The sequence below is a fragment of the Schistocerca piceifrons genome, chromosome 7 (genome assembly GCF_021461385.2).
Source record: "Schistocerca piceifrons isolate TAMUIC-IGC-003096 chromosome 7, iqSchPice1.1, whole genome shotgun sequence".
Classification (NCBI taxonomy): domain Eukaryota; kingdom Metazoa; phylum Arthropoda; class Insecta; order Orthoptera; family Acrididae; genus Schistocerca; species Schistocerca piceifrons.
In genome coordinates, this window is record NC_060144.1 from 103784968 (window position 1) to 103803338 (window position 18371).

Sequence of the window (18371 nt, forward strand, 5' to 3'; positions counted from 1 at the left end):
TGGTGACATCGCGGTGAATGCACATTGGAAGCGTGTATTCGTCATCGCCATACTGGCGTATCACCCTGCGTGATTGTATGGGGTGCCATTGGTTACACGTCTCGGTCACCTCTTGTTCGTGTTGACGGCACTTTGAACAGTGGACGTTACATTTCAGATGTGTTACGACCCGTGGCTCTACCCTTCATTCGATCCCTGCAAAACCCTACATTTCAGCAGGGTAATGCACGACCGCATGTTGCAGGTCCTGTACGGGCCTTTCTGGATACAGAAAATGTTCGACTGCTGCCCTGGCCAGCACATTCTCCAGATCTCTCACCAACTAAAAACGTCTGGTCAATGCTGGCCGAGCAACTGGCTCATCACAATACGCCAGTCATTACTCTTAATGAACTGTGGTATGGTGTTGAAGCTGCATGGGCAGCTCTACCTGTACACGCCATCCAAGCTCTGTTTGACTCAATGCTCAGGCGTATCAAGGCCATTATTACGGCCAGAGGTGGTTGTTCTGTGTACTGATTTCTGAGGATCTATGCACCCAAATTGCGTGAAAATGTAATCACATGTCAGTTCCAGTATAATATATTTGTCCAATGAACACCCGTTTATGATTTGCATTTCTTCTTGGTGTAGCAATTTTAATGGCCAGTAGTATAGGTACAGTGTGGCTGTTTTGCCACTATACTGTTTCATTATGAGTCACATAAAACAATGCAAGAGGTATCAGGTTAACATCCAATATTGATAATTTTCAAAAGAAACAGCTACTTCGAGAGAGAGATCGTAACTAAAAACAGTGTTCCCAAGTCTGGCACACTTCAGTGTAACCAGCTGTGAGGGGACATATGAGTCTGACCGTGTGGATTGGAAGTGAGACAAGCAGGCGCAGTGGGTACAGCCCGGAGTGGCCGCGTTGTCGCTTGTACTGGTGTACTGTGCTGAAGAAGCACGCTCGCGTACACGGCTTGGTTGCACTGCTGTCAACACTCACTCTGCAACAACAAAAGCGACGCTCACTCGTTCATCACCTCTATTCAGAGAGAGCTAAATTGCCTGAAATCTACAGCAGAGTGAAGTTTCTAGTGTGTAGACGATTTTGTAAGTAAACTGAGAACGTGTCAAGGGGTGTAACGATCCAATAACAGTAGACACACAGGCACAGGTAAACAGAGGGCAACTTTTCTTAGACAATAAGTATCATATACACTACCTGATCAAAAGTATCTGGACACCTATTAATGGCCATTAAAATGAGATCTGTTCAGCCTTCGCCTTTATGATGGCTTCCAATCTTCTGGGGACACTTTCAATGAGGTGTCTTAATGGCCAGGTGGAGGGGTTGGGGGCGGGGGGGGGGGGGGCAAACTTGACGTCCTTCCGCGCATCCCAAATGTGTTCCATAGTTCGATAAAGCGATAAAGATAGAAGCTGAACAAAGACTTAAAATTTGTGTCCAAGCCCAGACATGAACCCTGATCTCCTGCATCATACTAGGCAGACGCGTTAAGCACTACAAAAAAATTGTTCAAATGGCTCTGAGCACTATGGTACTTAACATCAGAGGTCATCAGTCCCCTAGAACTTAGAACTACTTAAACCTAACTAACCTAAGGACATCACACACATCCATGACCGAGGCAGGATTCGAACCTGCGACCGTAGCAGTCGCGCGGTTCCGGACTGAAGCGCCTAGAACCGCTCGATCACCGCGGCCGGCTAAGCACTACACCACCATACCATTGTGGCTACTACAGCGGCACGGACTAAACTAGTCCAGCGCCCTCCCTAACACAAACCTCTGTTCACACCTTCCGTCATTTTCCCCTTCTTAAATCATCAGTATTGATTATGCTCTCCAACATTGGAATAGCACCACTTAAGTTGTATGTAATGGGACAACCATGCCTGTATCTCAGGCATAGGTGATCTATTGATTTGATGGAATTACATTTTATTGATGATGAAGTTGGGACTCTTATGCCTCCACGAAAATGTAATTCTATCAGATCAATGGATCACCTAACCTGAGGTACACGCGGGTGTTCCCCGTTACGTACAAAGCTGCTATTCAAATGTTGGAGAGCCTCAGCAGTACTAACGATTTGAAAATGGGAAAATGGACTCAAGGTATGAACTGAAGTTTGTGTTAGGGAGGGCGTTGGAATCGTGTAGTCCACGTAGGTATGGCAGTCGCAATGCTATTGTGGCGTTGTTGGGCAGCACATATGCCTCGTAAGAGGAAGAACTGGGTTCAACTCCCAGCTGTGGCACAAATTTTAATTCGTTGCTTTAGCTTCTGCCCTTATCGAAGATAAAGTTGACACATATATATCTTCAGGAAAATATTGTATTAGATCAACAAGTGTCCCATTGTGTTCAGGTCAGCACTCTGATCGAGCCAGTCCAATTCAGGAATGGCCACAAACCACTGCCTCACAGACGGTGCATTTTGCCAACAAGAGCAACTTAGTAGATATCCTTGGTGTAGTAAAGCAGCTTAAATCACTTAATAATCATTCCGGCCCAACAATAGCTCCTTACTTAGCAGTCATATACAACCACTCGCTCAGAGACAGTTCCAGAAGTCACACCAGTACCGAAGAAAGGAAGTAGAAGTTATCCGCTGAATTACAGACCCAGAGGCCTATCACAAACGTCTATTTGCAGTAGGATTTTGGAACATACACTGTGTTCCAACATTATGAACTACCACGAAGAAAACGATTTATTGACAAACATCCAACACAGTTTCAGAAAATACAATTCTTGTGAGACCCAACTAGCTTTTTATTCTCACGAAGTAATGAACGCTATCGACAGGGGATGTCAAATTGAGTGCATATGTTTAGATTTCCAGAAGGCTTTTGACACTGTTCCTCACAAGCGACTTCTAAACAAATTGCGTGCCTCTGAAGTTGTGAAACTGCATTCGTGTTTTCTTGTCAGAAAGGTCACAGTTCCTAATAACTGAAGGAAAGGCATCGAGTAAAACAGAAGTAATATCTGACGTTCCCTAAGGAATTGTTATAGACCATCTGCCGCTCCCGATCAATATAAACAATTAGGAGACATTTTGAGCGGCACTCTTGGATTGTTTGGAGATGATGCTATCATTTACCGTCTAGTAAAGTTAACAGATGATCAAAACGAATTGAAAAATGGCCGGCCGAAGTGGCCGTGCGGTTAAAGGCGCTGCAGTCTGGAACCGCAAGACCGCTACGGTCGCAGGTTCGAATCCTGCCTCGGGCATGGATGTTTGTGATGCCCTTAGGTTAGTTAGGTTTAACTAGTTCTAAGTTCTAGGGGACTAATGACCTCAGCAGTTGAGTCCCATAGTGCTCAGAGCCATTTGAACCATTTGAATTGAAAAATGATTTAGACAAAATATCTGTATGGTGCGAAAAGTGACAGTTCACTCTAAGCAGTGAAAAGTGTGAAGGCACACACATGAGTACTAAAATGAATCCGCTAAATTTCTGTTACATGATACATCATACAAATCCGAAGGCTGCAAATACAACCAAATCCAAAGACTGTTTACACTACGCTTGTCCGCCCTTTTCTGGGATATTGCTGTACAGTGTCGGATCCGCATCAGATAGGATTGACGGAGGACATCGAAAAAGTTAAATAGTGGAGAGTGTGCCAATGATATGGTACACGAATTGAGGTGGCAATATAAAAACAAAGGCGAGTTTGATTAGGGCCGGACTTTCTCATGAAATTTCAGTCACCACCTATCTCCTCAGAATGTAAATATATTATATTGGGGCCCATTTACATAGGGAGAAATGATCATCACAATAAAATAAGAGAAATCAGAGCTCGTGTGGAAAGATTTGTGTATTCGCTGTTCCAGAGTGGAACGGTACGGGTGCAACTTGAAGGTGGTTCGATGAATCTCTGCCACGCACTTAATTGTGAATTTCAGAGCAATCATGTAGATGTAGAAGAAAAGGTGGATTGTCATGCTGACATGAACGATGGTCATCTTCCAGCAGCTTACCTACTGCACGCAGTACAGAATGCTGCAAAATAATCATATACTTCCGCGTTTAACGTTTACTACAAGTAAGCACAATAACGCGACCACACGCTAACACAAAAACGACACGTAACACCGCCTCTTCCATACGTCACTATTGGCAGGTAACGTTCTCCAGACATTCCTCAAACTGGAACCCTACCATCGGAGCTGCCACGTGGCACAGCGTGATTTATCACTCCAAATCATTCGTTTCCAATCATCCACTATGCAGTGGCGTAGCTCTTTATTCCACCTCCAGCATCGCTTCTCACTCACTACAGAAATGTGGGGCTTATGAGGAGCTGCTATTGCACTGTACCACATTCTTTTTAACTCCCTACGCACTTTGAGATTCGCGAGTGACTCCTTCCGCTGATTTCACGCTGTTTTTCACAACTGTCGACGATCTCTGTCCGCCAGTACTCGGGGTCTGCCTGTACTCGGTTTAGCTGTAATTGTTCCTTCGTGCTTCCACTTCACAATCGCCTTACCAACAGGCGACTTAGATAGCTATTGAAATACTTACATGTCGTCCCTGATGATGATGACGTTTGGTTTGTGGGGCGCTCAACTGCGCGGTCATCAGCTGCCGTACCAAATCCCAATTTGTGCACAGTCCAATTTTTTTACACAGTAAATCTAGCCACTGCCGAATGATGATGATGATGATGATGATGAAATGGTGAGCACAACACAAATACCCAGTCACCGGGCAGAAATGTCGTCCCTGATGAGACGACAAGTGAGTAGTCCACTTTCGAAGTCAGTGAACTCTCCTGACCGACCCATTCTGCTGTTGGTCCTTCTGTACTGACAGCACAATACACAGTACGTCCCGCCTCCCAGTGATAGGTCCTTCCGTCACACCTAGTGGTCAGCTCAACGTTACATAGGAGCGCTCGAATACTTCCGATCAGAGAATGTATTAGACTGTACGTCAGGGCCGGCCAAACGCTGCACAGTGTGCAGTGCTGCACATGTGCGCACGTGTGCGACAGCGACATCTGTTATTAGACATGTGTTCTAAATGAACGGCGGCGGCTCCATTTCCCTGTTTATGTGGTACAAGCAAGAGCGCAACATACCCTGTCTCGTTTACCCCTGGTAACCGTAACCTTAACAGAGAAGTACTGAGAAATGGCAGGTACTGTGAAAAAGCAAAGGACGGGAGATCTATGTTCTCAGTCGTTTAAAAATGACTGGGAACTGCAATTCTTTTTTGTAGCCGTTGGTGAAAACTCACAGTGTTTGCTATGCCGCCGAATAATAGGCGGCCAGCGTAAGTTTTCAATTGAAGGACACTACAATACATATCACAAAGACGAGTGTAGTGTACTCTAGAGTGAAGAACGGCAAGCAAAATTAAATGTTCTTAAGAAAATGGCTGAGACACATCAACTCGATTATCATTTCTCATGACCAGTGATAAACGTGTTTGGATTTATTCCTTTCATAATTAAAAATTATTGTTTACTAACTGTGCATTAGTGCCTCATTCTGCTCCATGTTACATTATTATCAGGAAAGTTGGTCATTAAACCGATTGTTCCAATGTATACTTACATTTAGGGTTTTTTTTAATGTGTGAAGGGCTACGCTCAGCTGAAGTCGATAAAACGTAACATTCATCTAATTGTCGGTTATTATGCAGATTTCAGACGGAGCTGATGAAAGATGGTATCGAAATAACAGGTGATCATCGAGAGGTCTGCGGTTATCAATCTGTTCAGAGGTCAGTGCGTCAGAAATTATGTGGGTGTAACTGAGGGCACCGAGAATTAGTTATAGGAAACCTTGCATTAGTTTAATGTTATTTGAAATCGCTAAGTGCTCTCTTTCTTAAATACTAGATCAAAAACATTACTCGTATTTACGTGCCGTCAGTCAAGCTGCCTTAATAAAAACCCACGGTTGTTAACTGTATTACTTGTCCTACTGGGTTACACTGTTAACATAAAAGTAGACGTCTCAATGAGTAGACTGCGACAGTATTTTAAATGTTTAATACGCTAAATATCTTCCCATGGTTGGCTTGCAAGCTGTGGAAAGCGCAGTAGAATGCGCCGGTACAGAGTATCCCAGCAAGTGGATAAAGCGACATCTGTGCGTAGAAACATCCACTACATGAACGTCGACGGCTGCGGCGTGCACGCTGTGACCCGGAAGTTGCACATGTGCAGGAGCACCGCACGCGTGCAGAATTTCTGGTCGGCCCTGAGTACGTGCATGTCTTGTAGTGACATATTTTTATTTTGTCGAGGTTACGTTAATTAAATATACGAGGATCGTCCACAAAGTAAGTTCCATTTCTATTTCTATCCGCAGCAGCGCTACGATCGCAGTTCGAGCATGCACGGCAGTTACTCAGACTCAAGGAGAAGACATGTACGCCATTTTCACATCGCTGCTGCTGATGTGTGATTGTAGTGCTTCTTCATAATGTCAGCCGTGACTGAAAATGTCGCCGCATGTGAATTCAGATCTATGATTCGTTTTCCAAGTGCAAAGAAAGTTAAACCAAAGGAAAATCATCGGCAAATCTGCGAGGTTTATGGACAAAATGCTATGAGTGATTCAGTGGTTAGAAGATGGGTCAGACTGTTCAACGCCAGCAATCCGATATGGAGTAATATTTTGGGAGAATGCATCCTGTAGTCAATCTGTTTTCAAAACACAGAAACAAGCTATCAGAATCATCTGCAACATAAAGAGGCAAGGTTCATGTCGCTCTCTTTTTCCTTCTCTAAACCATCCATGCATATATATATTTGAAACAATAGTCTTTGTAAGAGAATATTTAAGAACCTCCGCCGGCCAGGGTGGCCGAGCGTTTCTACGCGCTACTGTCTGGAACCGCGTGACCGCTACGGTCGCACGTTCGAATCCTGCCTCGGGCGGGCATGGATGTATGTGATGTCCTTAGGTTTGTTAGTTTTAAGTAGTTCTAAGTTCTAGGGGACTGATGGCCTTAGAAGTTAAGTCCCATAGTGCTTAGAGCCATTTGAACCATTGAAGAACCTCCAATGCCTATCAGCTGAACAGCTCTGTGCACCATTACACAACAAGAAATGGCAATAACATTCATGTCTCATATGCCAGAACATCAGCCTACCGGAAAAGTGTCCTTCATAGAGGCACACAATTATATAACCATCTTCCTAACAATAACAAGTTGGTAAAGCAAGACAGCTTGTTCAAATAAAAGCTGAACTCATTTCTAATGGACCACAGCTTCTACTCTGTAAATGAATACCTCTCAGAATGAAACAGAATTTTATAATGTTAAATTAATAAAGAATTTATGGCAATTATTTGTTTATTAAAGTGTGCTAGTTGTACATGTAACATTGTATTAATGTAGTATTTGTAGTTCACAGCATTGTATTGACTGTGTGTGTGTGTGTGTGTGTGTGTGTAATTTTTAACTTTCTGTATCATTTAATGACCTGTCCTATATCTGTACAAGATGTCACAGGACCAAAACTAAATAAATAAATAAAATAAATAAATGCAGGACGTGATCAAGTGCACGATGAAGAACGAAGTGGACGCCCGTCTGTGGTTACCGCTGAGCTAGTTCACACAACTGAAGGGAAGATTAAGCACAACCGTAAGTTTACACTCAGTGTCCTTGCTATGGAAGTTCCGCAAATCTCACGATCACTAATTCATGAAAATGTTAATGAAAAACTGAAATTTCGAAAACTTCGCTCACTTTTGGTACCCAAAATTCTTACTGAACAACACAAAAAAGAACGTATGGGCAGTGCACTTCAGTTTCTGACACGGTACAATGAAGAAAATGGTTCAAATGGCTCTGAGCACTATGGGACTTAACCTGTGAGGTCATCAGTCCCCTAGAACTTAGAACTACTTAAACCTAACTAACCTAAGGACATCATACACATCCATGCCCGAGGCAGGATTCGAACCTGCGATTGTAGCAGTCTCGCAGTTCCGGACTGAAGCGCCTAGAACTGCTAGGCCACCGCGGCCGGCTACAATGAAGAAGGCGATTGCTTTCTTTCTCGCATAGTCACGGGAGATGAAACTTGGGTATCGAACAACCCCCTGAAACAAAATGGCTATCAGTGGAATGGAGGCACACTTCATCCCCACGTTCACACGTGGCGGCATTTTCAATTACAGCTCACATTATAAAGAAGCACTACCAAACACACGTCGGCAGCAGCGATCTGAAAATAGTGTACATGTCTTCTCCTTGAGTCAGAGTAACTGCCGCGCATGCTCGGAATTGCGATCGTGGCATTGCTGCGGATAGAAATAGAAACGGAACTTACTTTGTGGCCGACCTTCATAGTTTAATCGCATTCAGGTATGTCAAACGCAAAGAATAAAGAAAATGACTAGGTAGAATAGTAGCAGCAGGTGACTACTTTTTATGTCGGAAACACTTGTTTGCACAAGAACAATTTTGTGGATGACGATTGTCAACTCTTTTACAAATTGTCATTACACGTCTGTCATGTTAATTTGTGAGGCTCATTAGCAGGGTATTTGAGGGTCTACGCAGCCGAATGGAGTTCCCGCTCCGTGAATCTCACTGTCGTCCTTAGCTTCTACTTCTCCCCAATCCAACTGCGTTATAAGAGCTGTGCCGTGCTGTCATTCCCACTGTCTTTAACTATACACACACATTCCCTTGAGAAAGTTTTCCTAAAAAGGCATTCCTTCCGTTGGCATGTAGAGAGTTCTGCAGTACTGCCAGAAGTCTCGCGTCCTATGGACGTTCACACTGTCAAGCCTGTTTTCGAGAGGCATCTCTACTGCCACTTCCTCCAGTCGCTCTTACACAGACGCTGCGCAGACTGCAGACCGCGCCTCTGCCCGGACACACTAGCCCGCTGTCTGGTGGAAGCGCTACCCCTCTCTTCTCATACAAAACAGGCGTATTTCGCGAAACTTGTCTCAGTCTCTGAAGGATTACAAACGAATGAGAAACCGTGTATAAAAACGATTCCAGTCGTCAAACATTTACTTCCTGAAAACGAACAACGTCTCGTGCTATTACAATATATTGTTGGTTGCTTTTTAAAAGGGGCCTTCTGTACTATTGAACTGAATGATGAAAGTGTCAGATGACAGGAAGAAATTTTGCTTCAGTGAATTTGTTTTATAAGACGTTTCAGTACACTGAGGTGATAAAAGTTATAACTCCTAATATCGTGTCGAACCTCCTTTTCTCAGGCGTAGTGCAGCAGATCGACGTAGCATGGACTCAACAAATCTTTGGAAGTCCCCTGCGGAGGCACTGAGCCATGCTGCTTCTATAGCAGCCCATAATTGCGAAAGTGTTGCCGGTGCATGATTTTGTGCACGAACTCACTTCTTTATTATGTCCCATAAATGCTCATTGGATTCATGTCCAGCGATGTACGAGGGTCACTCCAAAAGAAATGCGCACTATTTTTTTAAAAATCCATCTTTTATTCTGCATGTTTGAAAGTTTTACAGTGTGTAGATACATCCTTTAGGAATAATATTTTCATTTCTCCACATAATTTCCATCCCTCTCAACTGCATTACGCCATATTGGAACCAGCGCCTGTATACTTGCACAGTAAAATTCTGGACCAACCTGTTGGAGCCACTGTTTGGCAGCATGCAGCAGGGGAGTCATCATCTTCAAACCTTGTTCCATGAAGAGAGTCTCTCAGTTTCCCAAAGAGATGATAGTCACATGGAGTCAGGTCAGGACTGTAAGGCGGGTGTTTCAGTGTAGTCCATCCGAGTTTTGTGATTGCTTCCATGGTTTTTTGACTGACATGTGGCCGTGCATTGTTGTGCAACAGCAAAACATCCTGCCTTTGCCGATGTGGTCGAACACGACTCAGTCGAGCTTGAAGTTTCTTCGGTGTCATCACATATGCATCATAATTTATGGTGGTTCCGCTTGGCATGATGTCCACAAGCAAGAGTCCTTCAGAATCGACAAACACCACAGCCATAACTTTTCCTGCAGAAGGTGCGGTTTTGAATTGTTTTTCTTGGATGAATTTGCATGGTGCCACTCCATTGATTGCCTCTTCGTCTCTGGTGAAAAATGATGGAGTCATGTTTCACCACCTGTCACAATTCTTCCCAGAAATTCATCTCCACCATTCTCATACTGTTCCAAAAGTTCGCTGCATACCGTTTTTCTTGTTTCTTTGTGAGCCACTGTCAACATTCAGGGAACCCACCTGGCACAAACCTTTTCTAACGCCAACACTTTTAGTATTCTGCAAACACTTCCTTCCCCTATCCCATCGTAGCGTGACAATTCTTTCACTGTGATGTGTCTGTCAGCGGTCACCAATTAGTTAACTCTCTGAACATTGTCTGGACTGTGTGCAGTACGAGGTCTGCCGCTGCGAGGACAATCCTCATTATTGCCGTGCCCACTTCCATCACGTAACCTGCTTGCCCACCGACTAACTGTACTGCGATCGACAGCAGCGTCACCGTACAACTTTTTAAACTTCGTGTGGATGTTTCCCACTGTCTCGTTTTCACAGCACAGGAATTCTATGACAGCACGTTGCGCCTGACGAAGGTCAAGTGTAGCAGCCATCTTGAAGACATGCTGTGACAGCGCCACTCACGGGGACAGGTTGAACTAAATTTGAAAACAAGCGGGAAGGCTGTATCTACACACTGTGAAACTTTCACACACTCAGAATGAAAACTGTATTTTTACAAAAATAGTGTACATTTCTTTTAGAGTGACCGTCGTAGGTACCCAAATAATTTGCTCGAATTGTACAAAATGTTCTTCAAACTAATCGCAAACTGTGGCCTGGTGACATGGCATATCGTCATCTATAAAAATCCCACCGTCGTTTGGGAACGTGAAGTCCATGAATGTCTGCAAATGGTCTACAAGTAGCTGAACACAACCATTTCCACTCAATGATCCATGCAAACATAGAACACACAATTATGGAGCCACCACCAGTTCTGCATAGTGCCTCGTCAACAGTTTTACAGTCGTCTAGGGTCCAACCGATAAGGTCACAAGACCAGATGAGTCAGTTCAGGCGATGTCGTGTTGTTAACAAAGGCACTCGCGTCGTCTGCCTACTGCCGTAGCCCATTAACGCCAAATTTCGCCGTATTGTCCTAACGGATATGTCCGTAGTATGTCTCAGATTGATTTCTGAAGTTATTTCACGCAGTGCTGCTTGTCTGTTCGCAACGTTAAGTGAAGGCCGTCAGCCACTGTGTTGTTCGTGGTGAGAGCTAACGCCTGAAATTTCGTTCTCGGTACATCCTTGACACTGTGGAATATTGAATTACCCAACAATTTCCAAAATGGAATGTCCCATGCGTCTAGCTCCAACTGCCATTCCGTGTTCAGAGGCTGTTAATTCCTGTCGTGCGACCATAATCACGTCGGACACTTTTTCAAATGGCTCACACAGGTAAAAATGACAGCTCCGCCAATGCATTGCCCTTATGTGCATTTTTTTTACACGACATTAGAGCCATCTGTACTCTGACGAGCCAGAACACTGCCTCACCGCGTCGTTGGATGCCGCCTGGTGGCTTTGCAGGCATGTGGCGTGGTAACTAAAGTATGTAAGCTGAGCAGCGACGGGCGGAGGTCACCCTAGCGAAGATAAGGGCAACAAATGAGGTATCTCTACAACGGCGAAGCTCTGGTGATACTGTCATGAGCATCTATGGAAAGGGGTAGAAGGAGCACACTGTTCATCGTACATTGTTGAATATGTAGCCCCGCAACAGTACTCCCCTACCCCTAGGGGAGAATACAGAGGCGGTGCAAATGCGGTGAACTTGGCCACTGAACAACTCAGCAACTGGGCTAAAATCAACAGATTAACTATCAACATCAAAAAGACAGCTTCCATGAACTTTCACACAACACAAAATGCAAATTCCCCTCAACCACTTGTCACTGTAAATAACCAGCCAATAGATACTGTCACTGTTTTCAAATTCCTGGGTCTGTGGGTTCAAGATAACCTGAAGTGGAATACACATACAGGAAAGGTAAATTCCAGAATTAGTATTGGCTGTTATGCATTGAGTGTACTGAAATCATTTGCTAGCCTGAAAACATTAACCAGCACGTACTACGCTTACATACAAGCCCACCTAAAATATGATGTGATATTCTGGGGAAATTCTCCAACTGCCCTGAGCACATTCAAAATCCAGAAGAGAGCAATGAGGATTATCACCGGGAGCAAACGCAGAGACTTCTGCAAACCATCTTCAGAAAGTTTGGAAATCCTTACACTGCCTTGCCTATACATTCTCGAGACAACATTTTTCAGAAACCTCATAGTGCCAACTGACTCCAGAGTCGTAAAAAATAAATAAATACGTAAACACAACACCAGGGAAAACTCAAATCTGCATGTTTTACGTACAAACACTCAACTGTGTAAAAAGGGAGCTTTCCACATGGGCCTCCAACTGTTCAACAATCTTCCCACTAGTAAGTCCATCGAAGACAACATAAAATTTAGCAAAGCCGTGAAGGTATATTTGTTGTGTCACTGTTTTTACTCTATAAATGAGGAGAACAGTAATCTTGCTATCTATGTTAAATTGAAAACATTGAGCAATTGGAGTGAAGTAAACTTAATCACTCTTTGCAATATAATATATTAGGATACTATATGTTAATATATGTTAACAATGTTAATTGATGTTTTCCGACATCTGCAACACACTGTGTACCATCAGATCACATGGAATAAATAAATAAATAAAAATAAAATACGTGTTCACACATTGACCCAACGAAATCGCCAGTTACGATTATAAAGGACACGGGAGCATCGGGGTTTGACCGTCGATCAATGGAAACGTGCCGGCTCTTCGGATGAACCACATTTTTGCTAACCCAGGTCGCTGATCGTCTCCACAAACGTCGTCATCGTGCTGAATGGCAGCTCGAAACGTGCACCGCGCCACGGATGCAGGCTGGTGGGAGCAGTATTATACTATAGAAGACATTATCCTGCGCTTGCATGGGACATGTGGTAGTAACTGAAGACACGCTGACAGCTGCGAACCACCTGCATCTCTTCCGTACTTGATGTTTTCCCCGACGGAAATCTGATCTTTCAGGAGTGTCTCGGAGACAGAACCGTGCTACAGTGATTTGAGGAGCATTATAGCGAGCTCACGTTGGTGTCTCTGCGACCAAATTCGCCTGATTTAAATCCTGTGGAACCCATCTGAGTCGCTATCGGGCGCCGTCACCGCGTACCCGATGCTAATTTAAAATATAATTTATTTCATGATACACTTGTAAGAGAATTTGAAAACTGTTTCCCCAAGAAAGTATTTAAATCTAATTATAAGAAACCATGCAAAAATCCTTGGCTTACTAAAGGAATAAAAATATCTTTTAACCACAAAAGGGAACTGTATCTAACAACAAGAAAGAGTAATGCCCCAGAAACAGCCAAATATTATAAAAACTACTGTGCTACATCAAGAAAGGTTATTAAAAACTCCAGAAGCATGTGCATCATACCACTGATAACAAAATCAAAACAATTTGGAATATTATTACGAGGGAGACAGGGCAACCAAGACTACAGGATGACGGCATCACCATCAAAGCGAATGGAAAATTGATAAACAACAAGCCGGAAGTCGAAAACATTTTGAATAATCATTTTTTAAATGTTGTACAGAAAATAGGATCTAAATGTTCATTAGAAGAAGCAAGGCAGTTAATGGAAGAAGCCTTACCCACACCATTTGATACAATTGAAATTCCACCCACCTCTCCTTCTGAAATTAGGAAGATAATAAACTCTCTCAAGAATAAAAGCTCACATGGAATTGATGGCATTTCCAGCGGGATAATAAAAGCTTGTTCCCAAGAAATAAGTGGGATTCTTAGCCACATACGTAATAGCTCTCTGAAGCAGGGTATTTTCCCAGATAGACTGAAGTGTGCCATTGTTAAACCACTGCATAAAAAAGGGGATATGTCTGATGTCAACAACTACTGCCCAATCTCTCTTCTGATGACTGCCTTATCCAAAATTCTTGAAAAAGTAATGTATTGTAGAGTAGCTTCACACCTTTGTAAAAATAAAGTTTTAACAACATGTCAGTTTGGTTTCCAGAAGGGTTTTCAATGGAATATGCTATATATACTTTCACTAATGATACAAGTATACCTATCACACCTAACAGACAAGAATTAACTGGTGAAATTGTAAGCGATGTTTTTCAGAAAATCATTACGTGGTTCTCTGCAAATGGGCTCTCATTCAACTTTGAAAAAACAGTATATACAGTTCCACACAGTAAATGGAATGACACCATTAATAAATATAGACTTCGATCAGAAATCGGTAGCTAAGGTAGAATATTCAAAATTTCTAGGTGTATGCATTGATGAGGGGTTGAACTGGAAAAAAACACACTGAGGATCTGCTGAAACGTTTGAATTCAGCTACTTATGCTATTAGGGTCACTGCAAATTTTGGAGATATACATCTGAATAAATTAGCTTACCATGCCTATTTTCATTCTCTGCTTTCGTATGGCATCACATTCTGGGGTAACTCATCATTGAGTAAAAGAGTATTTATTGCACAAAAGCGTGTAATCAGAGTAATTGCTGGAGCTCATCCAGATCATCCAGCAGACACTTATTTAAAGAGCTACAGATCTTCACTGTAGCCTCACAATATATATATTCACTTATGAAATTTGTTATTAACAATCCGAACAAATTCAAAAGTAATAGCAGTGTACATGGCTACAACACTAGGAGAAAGGATTATCTTCACTACTCAAGGTTAAATCTAACTTTGGCTCAGAAGGGGATAAATTATGCTGCCACAAAAGTCTTTGGTCACTTACCTAGTAGCATCAAATGTCTGACAGATGGCCATATAGCATTTAAAAGGAAATTAAAAGAATTTCTTAATGGCAACTCCTTCTACTCATTAGATGAATTTTTGGATATAGTAATTTCCCCAACACCAACAGAAAAAAAATTAAAGATATTGAGTGTCATGTAATATTTTTTTGTAATGTAATATCTTGTATAGACACCTTTTATTAACCTGACATGTTCCACATCATTACGAAGTGTCGTATTCATGAGCTATGGAACAAGTACTACTCTAATCTCTCTAATCTAATCTACGCAAATCAGCGGCCCCTTATTTACGCGGATTACATGACCTGTGCGCAGTGATCTAATACCACATACCTCCATAAACCTGCCAACAAACTATTGGATCCCTGATCACAGAATCAGTGATGTTTTTCATTCCAAAGACACACAAACAAGCTATTAAGCAGGTAGTCATAATGTTTTGTCTCATCAGTGTATATGTGCACATCGCTATCCAATGTCTTTGTCACCTCAGTGTGTAGTGATATAGGATGGTGTCAGCAGGCTTATATTCTCTTTATTGCACATTTATTTACAGTATGTGACGTTATGCCTCAGGAAGAGGCAATTAAAGGAAATTCCCTGTACCACTACGCAGTAAATTCGAAAAGTAACCTGGACCTTTTTAGCAGCCAGGGGCTGGCTTTGCAACTAAATGCTCTCTACTTGCAAGAGCCCAACCAAGGCTCTCGCTCACACTGATCCCAAACTGTCCTTGCAGCCCACAGACAGTTATGGAAAAAATATCCCAGCAGTGGGTGGGCAAGGGAGATGAATGCCGACAATTTTGGAGCAGACAGAGTCCTGTATGCTTGGTGTACCATGAGAAGGAGACATCGAATAAACAGTGGAGGCTCACCAGGTTCTGCACACAGGGTAGCAACTGGACTCGTGTGAAGGGTAGCAACTGGGCTCGAGTGATAAGCTCCTGTTGACAGCCTAATATCCTTGTAGTGGACCACGCTCAGCATTTTTGGGTAAGAAGGCCTTGCAGATCCATAAATCTGGAATCCATATGCAAGCCAGGGGCACACAAAGTCTACATTGCATTGGAGTGGACGTGTCCTATTGGTTTCCCAAGACCTGTGACCAATGCATTTAAGGATGTTCAAAGTCTTGAGGCGTCTTATCTTCAGTTCTTTAAGGTGTAACAGATACGTTAGTCTCTCACCAAAAGGGGGGCACATATATTTCACCATTTCCTTAAACGTAAGAACAGTATCTTCCAAATCTAAAACAGTACAATTAAAAAGAGTGCTGGAGCAATTAAAAAACACATAAATAGTATTCTCCAAAGAGAATCTAAAACCTGTACTGTTTGACTATTTATTCAGTCACTTGATCATCAAATTCAGCTTCTGAGAAGCTGTTGCAAGGTTGCAGGAGGCACGGAAGATGGAGAAGTCGTCCACAAACAAGGAACATAGTATGGACGCCACACTGTGGCCATAATACTGTTGATTACAATGGTGAATGCCCTGACACTTAAAACACTCCCTTGAGGGACACCATTCTCCTGCTATGGTCACATAGGACAATCCTAACATCGTATTGAAAATGCCTGTCTGAAAGGAAGAACTATATGAATGTGGACAGACGTCCAGAGAATACCGCTTATAGAGCTGCAGCAAAATATTGCAGCTCTAGCTATTATCATAGGAATTCTTCTAATCGAAGAAGAAGCTGATAAGGTGTTGCTTATGGAGGAAAGCTTGTAGAATTGCGGCTTTGAGCACGATCGGGTTATTGAGTGTTGAGTGATGTCTCTTGAACTTGGAGAGACTTATTAGGGACTTGGTTTCAACAATCCACATTAGGTGCCAGTTGACCATATGATCCAGTGTCTTTGCTACACGGCTTGTGAGACTAATATTACAATAACTGCTGGGGTTAGTCCAATCCTTTTCTGGTTTTAAAATCGTGGTTAAAATAGATTCTTTCCATGAGTTGGGAAAGACTCCTATCATTCAAATTTCATTAATGAGCTGAAGGAGGACCTTCTTCAACTGGGGGTCCAACTGTTTCTACATGATGTATGTTATCAGGTCATTGGCGCAGTATAATGACGATGCAGAATCCAGATCCCAGAGAAAGAAAAGCTAGTTGTATTCCTCAAAATCAACCCTCTCCTGTGTCTTCTGATAATGACAGAAAGCTAGATCCTAACTAGAATTGGCCATAATAATCTTAGAAGATTCAGCTATTGTTTCAGCAATGTCTCTTTGTGATGTTAGGAGACACCCCTGCTCTTGTGCAGCTGCTATTGGTGGTCGTGAGTTTCACCTTGAGATCCTCCTGATGGCTTCCCTTACTAATTGCGGATGTGGACTAATGAATGGGTTTAGGAACTCTTGCCAAGAGCTCTGCTTACTCTCTGTCGAATTATTCTCCTTGCTTTCACTTTTGCCAGTCAGATATGTTGAAAGGTTCACATCTGTAGGGCACTGATTAAATTTTTGCATAGCTGTCCTCTTGTCTCTTATTGCAGAATGACACTCATCACTCCACCAAAGGACATCCTCCCTCCTACGTGTACCCTTTGACTTTGGAATGGATGCATCAGTGGCTTGGTGAATCATGGCTGTAATGTGAACCCCCCCAGTCATGGACACCTTTACATTACTCAAGAACAGCTAACTACTTGTAAAGCAACCACTTAGTTTTTCTGAACAGCCATCTCACTGGCTTCCTTTAAGGATTTTCTCCAGTATGATGCCTGTAGTTTGTGTCATATCCTCAAGTACCTGACCCCTGTGATGCCCATCCTTGTTTGAGTTCTAAGATGTCTATATCCATGGCATGTGACAACACCCTTTCCTGAATTGAGAAGTTATGCAACTCAACAATTATGTCATAGTCATTCAAGTTTTCTTACTTACTGACAAGTTACACTTGTTTTGCCCTGTTGATCTCAACCAATAAGGAACCATTTTGTAACAGTTTAATAGACTTGAATGTATCAGCAATCCCTTTTAAGCTTTATGAATTGAGAAGGAGGACACTTTATCAAACGCACCCTACATCCTCTTGATCACTGCAAACACATTCTGATTTATGACTCCTTGATTCCTGTTATTGAATACAATGTGATTATCAGGAAGACTAGTCTACCTCAGTCATGTTGATGAGTGAGTGTGAGAACTCCCACATGGTACACCTATCACATTGGAAGTGGAGGGATTCATTGTATTCATCATAATATTCTCATGAGCAGCTAGGGACATACACATCCACCTATACCTGACTAGGTAAGCCTCATAAAACTGAAATGTGGGAGGTTTCCCAGAGGTTGCCTACTAATGGCTATTACTCCTCAACAGCCATGTGTCTCATCAGCACACTGCACTTCTTGCGGTTTTTACTATCTTCACAATCCAGGTGGCTAAGCCGAGATCCCCCATCCCTGTGGCAAATAAAGTTCCACTGCTGTGTCTTATG